This window comes from Microcebus murinus, chromosome 12 (assembly GCF_040939455.1).
Source record: "Microcebus murinus isolate Inina chromosome 12, M.murinus_Inina_mat1.0, whole genome shotgun sequence".
In the NCBI taxonomy this organism is placed as follows: Eukaryota; Metazoa; Chordata; class Mammalia; order Primates; family Cheirogaleidae; genus Microcebus; species Microcebus murinus.
In genome coordinates this window covers 5,558,470-5,570,720 of record NC_134115.1, presented here as the reverse complement: position 1 = coordinate 5,570,720, position 12,251 = coordinate 5,558,470, and positions in this window count along the sequence as shown.

Sequence of the window (12,251 nt, the reverse complement as noted above, 5' to 3'; positions counted from 1 at the left end):
CCTCCACTGTCCTCCACTGCCCCTCCTCCACTGTCCTCCACTGCCCCTCCTCCACTGTCCTCCACTGCCCCTCCTCCACTGTCCTCCACTGCCCCTCCTCCACTGTCCTCCACTGCCCCTCCTCCACTGTCGTCCACGGCCCCTCCTCCACTGTCGTCCACGGCCCCTCCTCCACTGTCGTCTCCTCTTCTGCCCTCGCCCCCTTACGGTCGCCCCCCCACCATGGCCCCCCACCATGGCCCCCCACCATGGCCCACCACTCCATTGGCAGGAGCAGGGTCCTGAGCACCACACAGAGCCCAGATTCCCTGAGAAAGAGACCAGGCGGAGTGAAAGAGACATCTGTCCAGCCTCCAGCTGCTCCAGCCACCCACCCTGGGCAGTTTCGTGGGGGGAGCCATGACGGCACTGCCAGCCCCAGGGGGCCCAGCCCCACCCGTCTGCCAGCCCGCAAGTGGAGCCCTGCCCCAACTCCTGATCTACGAATTTTGCACCAATAAAATGATGGCTGTTATCTTAAGCCACTAAGTCCCTGAGTGGTTTGTAATTCGGTTAAAGAGCCGAGGGACAGCAGGGATCTAGTCGGGTCCCAGCCGCCGGGCAGTAAATGGTCCCAGGGAACCCCGGCACAGCGGAAGATGAAGCGTGGACGGCTGGGCCATCTTGCTACCCGGCATGTCACTGGTCAGCACCGGTGGTGCTGGGGGGAGGAGACAGGAACGCACATCACAGGGCCTCAGCCACAGAGGCTGGTTTCTAAAACAGGCCGAGATCCAGTACACTGAATCTCTGAGGTCAGAGCTACCACCAAGCGCAGATTCCAGTCCACAGAGTTGGATGAAAAGCACTTACAGATGCTGCATGGGGCCGGAATGTGTCTTAGCAACTGAATCGTGCATTTGTTTGCAGATGGGATCAAATGCCCAAAACAATCCAATATGTTAAACGTTTGCCTAGGAATACTTGCATCAAAACTCTCTGTTTCTGCATTGGCTCTATGGGGTTTATTTTGTTTTGTTTTGTTTTTTGTCTTCGTGACTGCTCTGCTATGGGCTGGGAGTCACGCATGAGTTAAGGGACCGGACAGGTGTAAATGAACACACAGGTAGAATGAGAAGGTGGCTGACGATGGCATCTGCAGAGGGAAGATGACAGCTTATTTCTGGAGCACTGAATGCAGAGGGGAGAGCGTTGTTGGAGGAAATGGCAAAGGAAACCACAGCTAGATGACCCGCTGAAGTTGGTGTGGGGTGAGGGGAGGGTGTAGCCATAGAAGAAACTGCTGCGCCCTGTAGAATGTGGGATGGGCCCAGGGCTCAACAGTTAGGGGCAAGAGAGCAGAAAGGGGCTGAAAACTAAGCAGCATTAAAGATCTGTGTGTGTAGAAGTGTCAACACCCACATCCCCGCCCCATGTACAGAACTGCAAGGACTCCAGCCAGGCACTAGCTCCAGGCAGAGAGAGAGGTGTGCAGTCTGGAAGGACAGGGCAGCTACACGCCCAGGGCAAAGTCTTCCTAGTGCTGGAGTGGTTGGGGAGCAGAGCGCCCGGTAGCACAGCCGGCTCCTGCTCACTCCTGCCGAAGGGCAATCTAATGTTGGCAGTTGAGTTCATGGGCCAGAGTTCCAGTCAGCCTTAGAGTCCCTCATTCTTACAGAAGAAAAGACAACCAAGGCTCTCTACCGATTAGAGGAGACTTGTGATATGAAAGAAAGCCACCAGGATTCTAAAAAGAGAGAAAAAGACAAAGACAGAAATTTAGCCCCGGAGAAAACAGAGAGAATTCAGAGACATAAGAATATAAAACAAACAGCATGAAGGAACACAATTTCTTTGATCAGCATCCTCAAAAAGATTCCGGGAAATACTGCATGCACAGAGCAAGAACATGGCATATGAACAATGAGCCATGTGAGAAGAACCCAGCAAAAGCCCCTGGACATTAAGATTATGTTTCACAAAATATAAAATAATAACTACAGATGGACAGTACTGTCTAGGAAATCTCAGAGAACACAGAGAAGGGAAGACAGAAACTATGTCAGAAACAGTAAGAGATGCCGCTGACACCCCTGAGAGCTACAACACCTGCCTGGTAGGAATTGCAGAAAAAGAAGGAAGGAAGCGAAGACAGATGGAAGGAAGAAAGAGAACAGAAAACAAAGATTAGAAAATTGTCAAATAAATAATTAACTTTTCCAAGAGCTGAGGAAAGACACAATCTTCAAATTGAAAGAGGCATTGAGAGTATCAGTTGGTATAACTGCTTTGAAGAGCATCTTGACAATAATTCAGGGAATTAATTGTCCACACCCCAGTAATTTCCCTGTCAGGTCTGTCCCCTGGGGCAGCACTTACAGACTGGGAGCTCCTCCTGAGCCAAGAGTTGGGTGTGGACCTGCCTTAGAACCTCTGTCCTCAGGGCATCTGAGCAGGGCCAGGAGCAGCCAGACTGCCAGGGAGTGGTGCCTCCTGCTGGCAGCAGCACTTCCACTCCTTGAATGGACTCCATATGCCACTCCATGTCATGCCATGGCCTGGAAAGGCTGGGAAACACTTGCCTGGAGAGACACTCTTACCTACGCTCACAAGACATAGGCAATCTACTGTAGCATTGTTAGTGGGAGCAAAATAAAAGGGAATAGCCCAAATAGCTACCAGTGGGAAAGAGATTAAACAACACTGAGTTGAGGAGCTCCCAGGTTGTGGAGCACATGGAGGTGCCTGGAGGGTGGTGCCCTGGAGGTGGCGTGGGAACTCCGTGCTCCCCCATCCCTTGCCCCCTGCATCCCTTCATCTGGCTGTTCCTGAGCTGTATCTTTGTACTAAACTGGTAATCTACTAAATACAGTGTTTTCCTGAGTTCTGTAAGCCATTCTAGCAAATTATCAAACCCAAGGAAAGGGTTATAAGAACCCCAGATTTATAGCTGTTCAGTCAGAAATACAGGTGACAATCTGGTTTGAAATTGGCATCTGAAGTTTGGGTGGGAGGACTGTTTTGAGGGACTGAGCCTTTAATCTGTGGGATCTGACACTATGTCCAGGCAGACAGTCTCAGAATTGAGTTAAACTGTAGGACACATAGTTGATGTCTGCCAGAGAAATGAATTGAACTTGTTGTAGGGAGACACCCCACATATTTGGTCCCAGAGGTGTTTTTGAGCAGTGGTCCCTGTAAGGCTGGTGGCAGGGGTCCCCTCCCCTCCCTAGATGGAAAAAGAAAACACTTAGTGACCTGACCTGCCAAGGACAAACTGCCAGGCCCCACTGAGAGGAACCACACCCAGATCTCCACCTGGATTCGCTCCTGGATTCCACAATACCTCCAGCCCCTCCTATTTCTCAACGACCTTCCAAGGTCACAATAGAGAATCCCAGCTCTTCCCGCCACAAGTCCCTAGCCCCGCCCAAAGGGTATAAAAGGCCTCAGCCCCTTCAAACTGCGGCGACTTCCGGGGCCCCTGCTCTTGGGGCCCCAGAACCTCGTCCACGAGTGTATAATAAAGCCACGTGGTTTGGCCCCCCCTACTCTTTCTCTTTCTGTGTCTCTTTTCTTTTCGCCACCGCCGAAAAACCTTACATTCCCCAACCTTTTAGTCACCAGGGACCATTTCATGGAGACAGTTTTTCCACAGGAGGGGCCTGGAGGTGGGGAGACAGAGCTCAGGCAGTTGTAGAGATGATCCTTCGCTTGCCCAACCCCCTCCACTCACCTCTTGCTGCGCACCGCCCCACCCCCACCCCCAACAGGCCACCAGACCACAGTTCTAGAATAAAGGAGAGTTGAGAAAAAAGTGGCTTTTTCCTATACATTTTGTGTCAGAAAAATGGGATTTGCTAGAATGGCCCCTGAGACATGGAAACATGTGGTTTGGAAAGAGAAAGACTGAAAGAGTGGGAGATGAGGAGCCTTCGACCCCTGCATGGCTCCCTGGTCACCCATGGTTTGAAGCTGCAGCTGGCCGCGCTCAGTGCCTAAAGGTGAAAGTTACCAACAGAATTTAGAGATGGTGGTAGACCTGCTCCTGAAGAGGTGGCCCATTGGATACACAAGTAAATGCAAGACAATAAGAAGTTTGCTAAACATATAATCCCTTGGTTACTGTTGTATGTGATAGCTAACAGGAAATTAAGAGAGTGCCGGGCTGGACCCTGAAGCTCTACCAAGCTCATATTTGGGTCAGTCTAAGTTTCAGTCACTAGTCTTGCCACCCCCAAAGGAAAACAGTATGTGGGTGTCATGCCCCGTTTACAGGATGGAGGATGAACACAGAACACAAAACACAAATGCAGAACACAAAGAAAAATGCAGACACACGTGCAAACGGTTGACTCGAGTAATAACACACCGGGTCAGTTTTATTTTTATACTCTAAAAGATTAAAGTTAGTTCCTTGTATGTAACCACCCAGGCATGGCAGCAATATTCCGGCAGCAAAAATTCCGGAATGTGTAGCCTTAGGGAAGCAGATATCCCCCGACTCAGAATTTCAAGGTGGTTGCTCTAGGAACTAGGCATAGATAAAGGACCAAGATTAGCAAGGATGGGCAAGGTGAGCCACAGGGGGCATTTCTCATCCCCAGCTTCTCTTAGGTGACCCCCTAAGATCTTCAGCTGAACCCCAGCAGCTGTGCCTGGCTTAGGTCGCCCCTCCCTTGAGGGGGTCTTACCCGTCATTGACTAACCAGCCATCTCATGGGGTGTTTATCATGTGGCCTCCAGACCCCCAATGCCATAGGGCAGGGCCGCTCTTGCTACTTGCAGCTCAGGTCCTTTGTTATGCCTCTAGGCAACACCTTTGTTTATCACAGGGAGCCTGTCTGAACACATTACTTTCAAACACTCTGGGCAGAGCACATACATTACTCACTAACTTTAATTCTTAAGCTAGGAAAATATATGTCAGTCCCCTACAGTGGGAATATTGAATGACAGACAGTGCATCCAAGACCTCTGCACACCAAGAAGGCAGTCCAAGTGAAGGGAGGGCGAAACTAACAAAGACCGAAACCAGAGGGGACAATGTGAAGGAATTGTCTCACTTTGTGGATTGTGTCATCAGCTTCCTGGGGGGCTTTTACTAAGATGGATTTTGAGGAACTAATTTAGGGGCAGTATCTCTGGTTTTGAGAGTGGAAGAGCAGAGTGGAAGAGCATCTTTGGATTGATGCAGGCCCACAGCTCACCATGGAGCAGTTGCAGATGGTTTTACCTGATCCAGACACACAGGAGGCTATTCCCGAGGGAATGGCAAGCCTGATGGACTGTGAGGCCACTGTGAGGTCTATCTGCCCTGAGGAGGGGACTTTCTGACTCCCCCTACAAATGCCCAGCAGAGCACCCAGATGAAGCAGCTGACATGCTCTGTATGCAGACCACAGGGGACTGGCTTTATGATGACTGTGATAGTCATCCGCTGAGTACGCCCATTACACAGGCTATGGTAAACACTGTGATTAAGGGGGCTCTTTGTGCATGGGTTTCCCATGACATTATTCCTGTAGAATCAGAGAACAATCCAAGAATTCTTATCAGATTTGCTGTCCCAGCTTCCCCATATGGGTCTTACTGATACCAAGGACATTAAAGTAATTTAAAAGAACATAGAGATAGAAGCAAGAATCAAAGAACTCATCAGGGTGGGAGATTTTGGAGGAAAAATGGATGAATGTGGCAAATATTGATGATGCTAAGACAAAGGTGTTGATGCAACACTACAAACATTAGGTGAACCAGTGGAACCCTCTGCTCATCTCCTTATGTCAAAGGGCTCTGTCTTAGTCTGTTTGTTCTGCTACAACAGAATACTGCAGACTGGGTAATTTAGAAAGAACAAATACGTATTTCTCACAGTTCTGGAGGTTGGGAAGTCCAGGGTCAAGGGGCTGTATCTTGTAAAGCGTTACTGCTGCCTCATGCCATGGCGGAAGGTGGAAGGGCAAGAGGGTGCACAGAGCAAGCAAGGGGAAGTGGGCTGGACTCATTCTTTCATAAGGAACCCACTCCCCGGGATTAACAAAACCATTCCTATGATAACAGCAGTAATCCATTCATAAGGGCACAGCCTTCATGACCTGATCACCTCTTAAAAGTCCCTCCTCTCAACACCATCGCATTGGAGATTGAGTTTCCAACACATGAACTTGTGGGGGACATTCAAACCATAGCTCTGTCAAACCAGGAATTTTTAGGAAACTCAAGACTGAAATATATCCATTCATTTCACTGCACAAATATGGGTGACTATGGACTGAAATTCTTTGCTGGAATGATGGGGGCAAGCTGGTCCTTGCCCCATGGAGCTTCCATTCCAGTAGCAGGGCCAGGTGTTTCGACAGATGACTGGAATTGAAATGGAGAGAGCTCTGGGCATCCACCAGGAAGGCCTGGCCCCAGGAAGGCCTGGGCTCTGGGAGCGCTGCCCTGATGAAGCAGCGGTCTGAAGCACTAATGGGGATGAGAGGTGAGGAGGGGCAAAAGAACATTCTGAGGGGAGGAAGTTCTGAGGTATGAAGCCAGGTGAGCAGTTAGTGAATAAAAGAAAAATCTATGATTACAAATAGTAATGTTGTCAGACTGCTCAAGAACTACTGATGCCATTTCCACACCTTAGAAGGGATTGGTTCATAGGATTCTGGGAAGAGGATCATCAGATGATTGTGGTCATCTCCACAGTAAGCAATCTGGTAGATTCCACAGCTTTACTTTCTGAAGGTTATGTTTTATCTAAGATGAGTGCTCTTTTTACACTTGCAAAAACACAATATTCAGCTGCTTTGTATAGCCATGTAGCTTCATATAAGATTAATTTCCTATATCCCAAAATATTGACTGAGTTTTGTATTGTATGGAAATATTTTTGCCCTGAGATGCTATGAATTCTTTTTTATCAGAATTTAGAATGGGGGGAGTTGGAAGCCTTTTATTGCCAAGGAAAAATTATATGATATTCCATATTTGAATGTGTTATTTCATTAGTGATGTATTGATTTTTGTCTTTTGTTGTTTTCAATGACTAATCTTCCAGAGTTCATAATTACAAATTTTATTTTGAAGACTTTGTAAAATATATAATCCTTTAATTTATAATATTGAATTTTCAAATAAAATAAGAAAGCAAGGTGGTTGAGGTACTGGCCAATGCAGTAAGATAAGGGGGAAAAATCTAGGGAGTATGAATAGTGAATAGATGATTATTTTACACACAATATTCATAATAATCAACAGAAAAACTAGTAGAACTAATAGAAAAGTTCCATAAGATGGGCAGGTATAGTTCCAAGAAACAATAACCACTAGCTGTTCTACAGTCAAAGAACACCCACTTAGAAAATGTAATGCAAAATAATCCCTACCAAAACCATAAAAATTTTACCCAACTCAATCTACAGATTTGATCAATTCTAAGCCTTATGGAACTTGAAAAGTGAAACCTAGAATTCTTATGAAAAATAAGATAAGTAAAATCTGCCAAGAAAGTCTTGAAGAAGAGGAAGAATGACAGCATACTGTCCTAGCACATGCCAAAGTAGCCAATGACTTTGAAATAAAAATTATGTGGCTTTGGCACTGATGAAGGCAACAAAGGGATTTAGTACGTGTCAAAGGCCACAGTTCAAAAAGCAGACAAAGAATGGCTTGCTTAAATGGTATTGAAACAACTATCTGTCCATGTGGAAAGCCTGCAATGTTTTTCTCACATCACACATGTTTAAGTATTTTTGTATTGATTTAAAGTCCTAAATGTAAAAAATAAATTATGAAAGTACTGAAAGAAAGAAGAGAGTACATTTTTATCATTGTTAGATGGTACAGTATTTACTAATTAGGACATGAAATACAGAAGCTATAAAAACTAAATAAATTGATGGATTTGGGCCAAAATGTAAACTTTTGTATAATAAGACATCATATAAAAGTTAAGCAAGTAATGCCAAAAAAAATTTTTTAATGTAAACAGGAAAGTACCAATACCCAATAGGGAAAAATGCACAAATGATGTGAGTGGACAATTTAGGTACTGAAAAATACAATGGTCAATAAAACATGCTCACCCTCAGTAGTTATCAGAGAAATGTACATTAAAACAGTGGGATATCATTTAAACTAATTAAGTGGGAATAAATATTAAAGATTAGTGTAGATAAAAGCATATGTACATACCTGGAGTGGGGAGGAAAACCATGCCCTTACATAATTCTGGTATGAAATTGGTACAGAATTTATAGAAAAACTATTCAGAAGCATCTATCAAAATTACAATGTATGTGTACTTTATGGCAGCAATTACATTTCCAAAAAGCTATCCTATGCAAACACTCACACATATATACACAGGTATTTGTAGAAGTATTATTCATCACAATGAAAAATGGAAATCTTATATAAATTAAAATAAATTTAAAAATAAAAACAAATAAACATAGAAACAACCTACTTATCCATCAAAAGGGAACTTTAAATAAACGATGGCACCTTCATGCTATGGAAAACTACGTAGCAGGTCAAAAGAATATTAGGAATTACAACTCAGGATGGCAGACTCATCACACTTCCCTGCCTCCCACCTCTCTGAGGCCTCCTGATAGAAAATCCAGAGGCAGAAGAGTGAATAAACCCATAATATTGAAGCAAGAATGAGGTGGTGCTGGCGTAGGAGGAGTGGTGAACAGCAGACGAATTTCAGTAAACTTCTGGAAGACATCCCAGCCGACAGCACATTCACCTAACATGTTACTACGTTACGAATTAGTTGCAAGACTGAGTAGGTGGAATGGAGGACAGGAGCGAGGCCTGAGGCTAACTGGGGGAATGGACTGCTCAGGTTGGGTCCCTCACTTGCTCCTGCACCCTTCTCCCCACCAAAAAAGAAGATAATGGGATTTTCTCAATGCAAGAAATAGAAATAGATACATGGATGATAGAGAGCTGTTCTCTAAAGACATTGAGTAAACTCTGCAGGACAAAGGCAGGGCTCCAAGGGTAGGTGTTCCTGACTCAGAGCAACACCATGTTTACTACAGGGCTTCCAGGGGACACCCCTAAAGTGAAGTCGCTAGTCAGCACAGTCAGTGTGTGGCTCCTTGAGCTCCTAGGCAAAGCCCACTCGGGAAAGGTGGAGGGTTGGGGGACATGGCCTGCTTCCAAGACAACAAAAAATAGGCCAGGTGTGGTGGCTTATGCCTATAATCCCAGCACTCTGGGAGGCCAGGGCGGGAGGATCACTTGAGCTCAGGAGGTCAAGACCAGCCTGAGCAAAAGTGAGACCTTGTCTCTAACAAAAACAGAAAAAATTAGCTGGGCTTCGAGGTGCACACCTATAATCCCAACTATTCCAGAAGCTGAAGCAGAAGGACTGCTTGAGCCCAGGAGTTTGAGGTTGCTGTGAGCTATGATCAGGCCACTGTAATCTAACTTGGGCAGCAGAGGGAGAATCTGTCTCAAATAAATAAATAAATAAAACAGGAAAAAAATATGGGTGGGGTACCTTTAACAAACAACCAAGGATCATCATGCACTAAAAAAGAACCAGCAGCCTAAAGGAGAAAAAAATATGCAGTCATGCATCCTGTAACTACTGGAATATATTCTGGGAAATGCACATCACAGAGTGTGCTTACAGAGACCTAGGTGGTATGTACACACAGTCTGTTGCTCTTAGGCTACAAACCTACACAGCATGGTACTGTACTGAATACCGTGGGCAATTGTAACACAATGGGAGGTACTTGTATGTCTATAAACATAGAACACGGACAGTAAAGGTATGGTATAAAAGCTTTAAAATGGTATACATCTGTATAGGGCACTTACCACGAATGGAGCTTGCAAGACTGAAGTTCCTCTGGTTGAGCCAGTGAGTGGTGGGTGAACGTGAAGGCCACTGCTGTAGACTTTATAAACACTGTACACTTAGGCTGCACTAAATTTATTAAAAATATTTTTTCATTCTTCAATAAACCTTAACATACTGTAATTTTTTCATTTTATAAACTTTAATTTTTTTACTTTTTGATTCTTTTCTAATAACACTTAGCTTAAAACACAAATACATTGTATAGCTGTACAAAAATATTTTCTTTCTTTTTTTTTTTTTTCGAGAGAGAGTCTCACTCTGTCACCCAGCTAGAGTGCACTGGCATCAGCCTAGCTCACAGCAACCTCAAACACCTGGGCTCAAGAGATCCTCTTGCCTCAGCCTCCCCACTAGGTGGGACTATAGGCGTGTGCCACAACACCCGACTAATTTTTTTCTATTTTTAGTAGAGACAGGGTGTTGCTTTTGCTCAGGCTGCTCTTGAACTCCTGAGTTCAAGCCATCCTCCCACCTCAGCCTCCCAGAATGCTGGGATTACAGGCGTGAGCCACTATGTCCAGCACTCTTTATATCCTTATTCTATAAGCTATTTTCTATTGTTAAAATTTATTATTTTCTTTCTTTCTTTCTTTCTTTTTTTACTTTTTGAGCTTTTGTTTAAAGCTAAGACACACACACACGAACCTAGGCCTACCTGGGGTCAGGAGCATCAGTGCCGCTGGCTTTCAGCCCTGCATCTTTTTTTTTTTGTTTTTGTTTGTTTGTTTGTTTGTTTTTGTTTTTTTGCAATCACACAAGAGGAGGTTTATTTTCTGGCTAGCCAGGGTACAAGCCCCAGAGCACCAACGCAGTGGCCACTCTCGCAGGCAAGGACCCCGACCGGAACAACGGCATGCCTTTTATCCCCATGGTGCACAAGCTGCGCACAAGCCGACTACGCATGGATCATGCGTTGACCTTTAAAATGATTGGTTGCCCACTATTGCCTTTTGAAATAATTGGGGGGTTGGTTGCCCTCTATTGCCTGATGGGCCAGTCGCCTGTGCTTCAATGACCTCATCCCATAATTCCCCCTACAGCGGTGTAGCAAGCAAGCAATGACCAGAAGCAAAGGTTTGCGGTTAGCTCATTGCCCCACCCAAGTAAATTCCCGACAACTGGAAGAATTCCTCTGCCCTTCCTCTGTCCTACAAATTCCTCTGCCCTTCCTCTGCCCTACATTCCCCCCTTTCTCTAGGTAGCAGACGAGCACTCTTGCTCGTCCTCAAGGTCTCTTAGGTGCTCTAGTTCTATAGCACTTGACCGTAGCTGCTGATATTGTTGTTGCAATACTAGTAGCTGGACAGTGTTTATCCGTTCTTTCACAAAAGCTACTAGTCTATTAATTACACGTGGCGCGAAAGTAAGGACTAGGATTAGCATAACGAGTGGGCCTAGTAGGGTGGATAGTAGCGTTGTTAACCAGGGGGAACTGTTAAACCAAGACTCAAACCAACCTGCTTGCTGTTCATATTCCTGTTTGCGGCGGGCAAGCCCTTCCCTGACCTTAGCCATAGATTCTCTAACAACTCCCGTATGGGCTGCATAGAAACAACATTCTTCTTTGAGGCCAGCACACAGTCCTTACTGGAGGAATACTAGATCTAACCCCCTCCAGTTCTGGAGCACTACTTCGGATAGGGAGGTTAGTGACATTTTTAGGTGTGAGATTGAATCTTCTATCCTTGCAATATCTTCATCAACAGCTGCCCTCAGAGTATTAAACCCTCTTTGCTGCATTATCAGAGAAGAGATACTAGTTCCTGCTCCTATTGTCCCTAAGCCAAAAGAGTAGCCAGGGTTATGGCTGTGAAGGGCTCTCTTTTTCTTTCAAAAATTAGGTTGGTGACTCTTCGCCCTACTATGCCCTCATACATTGTCTCCTCAGTGTGGTATATTATTTTTGGGAACACTAACACCATTATACAGTAATCTTTAGACCCATGTAAGGTTATGGGGTGGGTGGGGGTTCTGGGCGGTAAGTACAACTGTAGGTCTCTACCACAAAAACATTAGACCAAAAACACAACATCCCAAAAACACAACAACCAACCCCCACCGCAACCCGTCCATGTTTGTCACCCAGTCAATCTTTAGATGCCACAACCCCAGTCCAAGTCTGTGTCAGCGGTCCTGGGCTGTTGCCACCACTCGGGTCAGTCTGGTCTTCAGAGGATTCTTCGGGTCTGCAGTCGCTTTCCACTGGTCCTGGCACTGCTCCTGGTCTTTTTTATTAGCAGGTCTCACGTGGGAGTGGTGTATCCAGGTCGCTACTCTTCTATCGACCTTAAGAGCAGTGGGGGTAACAAGAATAATTTGATAGGGGCCCTTCCACCTCGGCTCGAGGGTTCTGCTGTTATGCCGTTTCACCCACACCCAGTCCCCCGGCTGG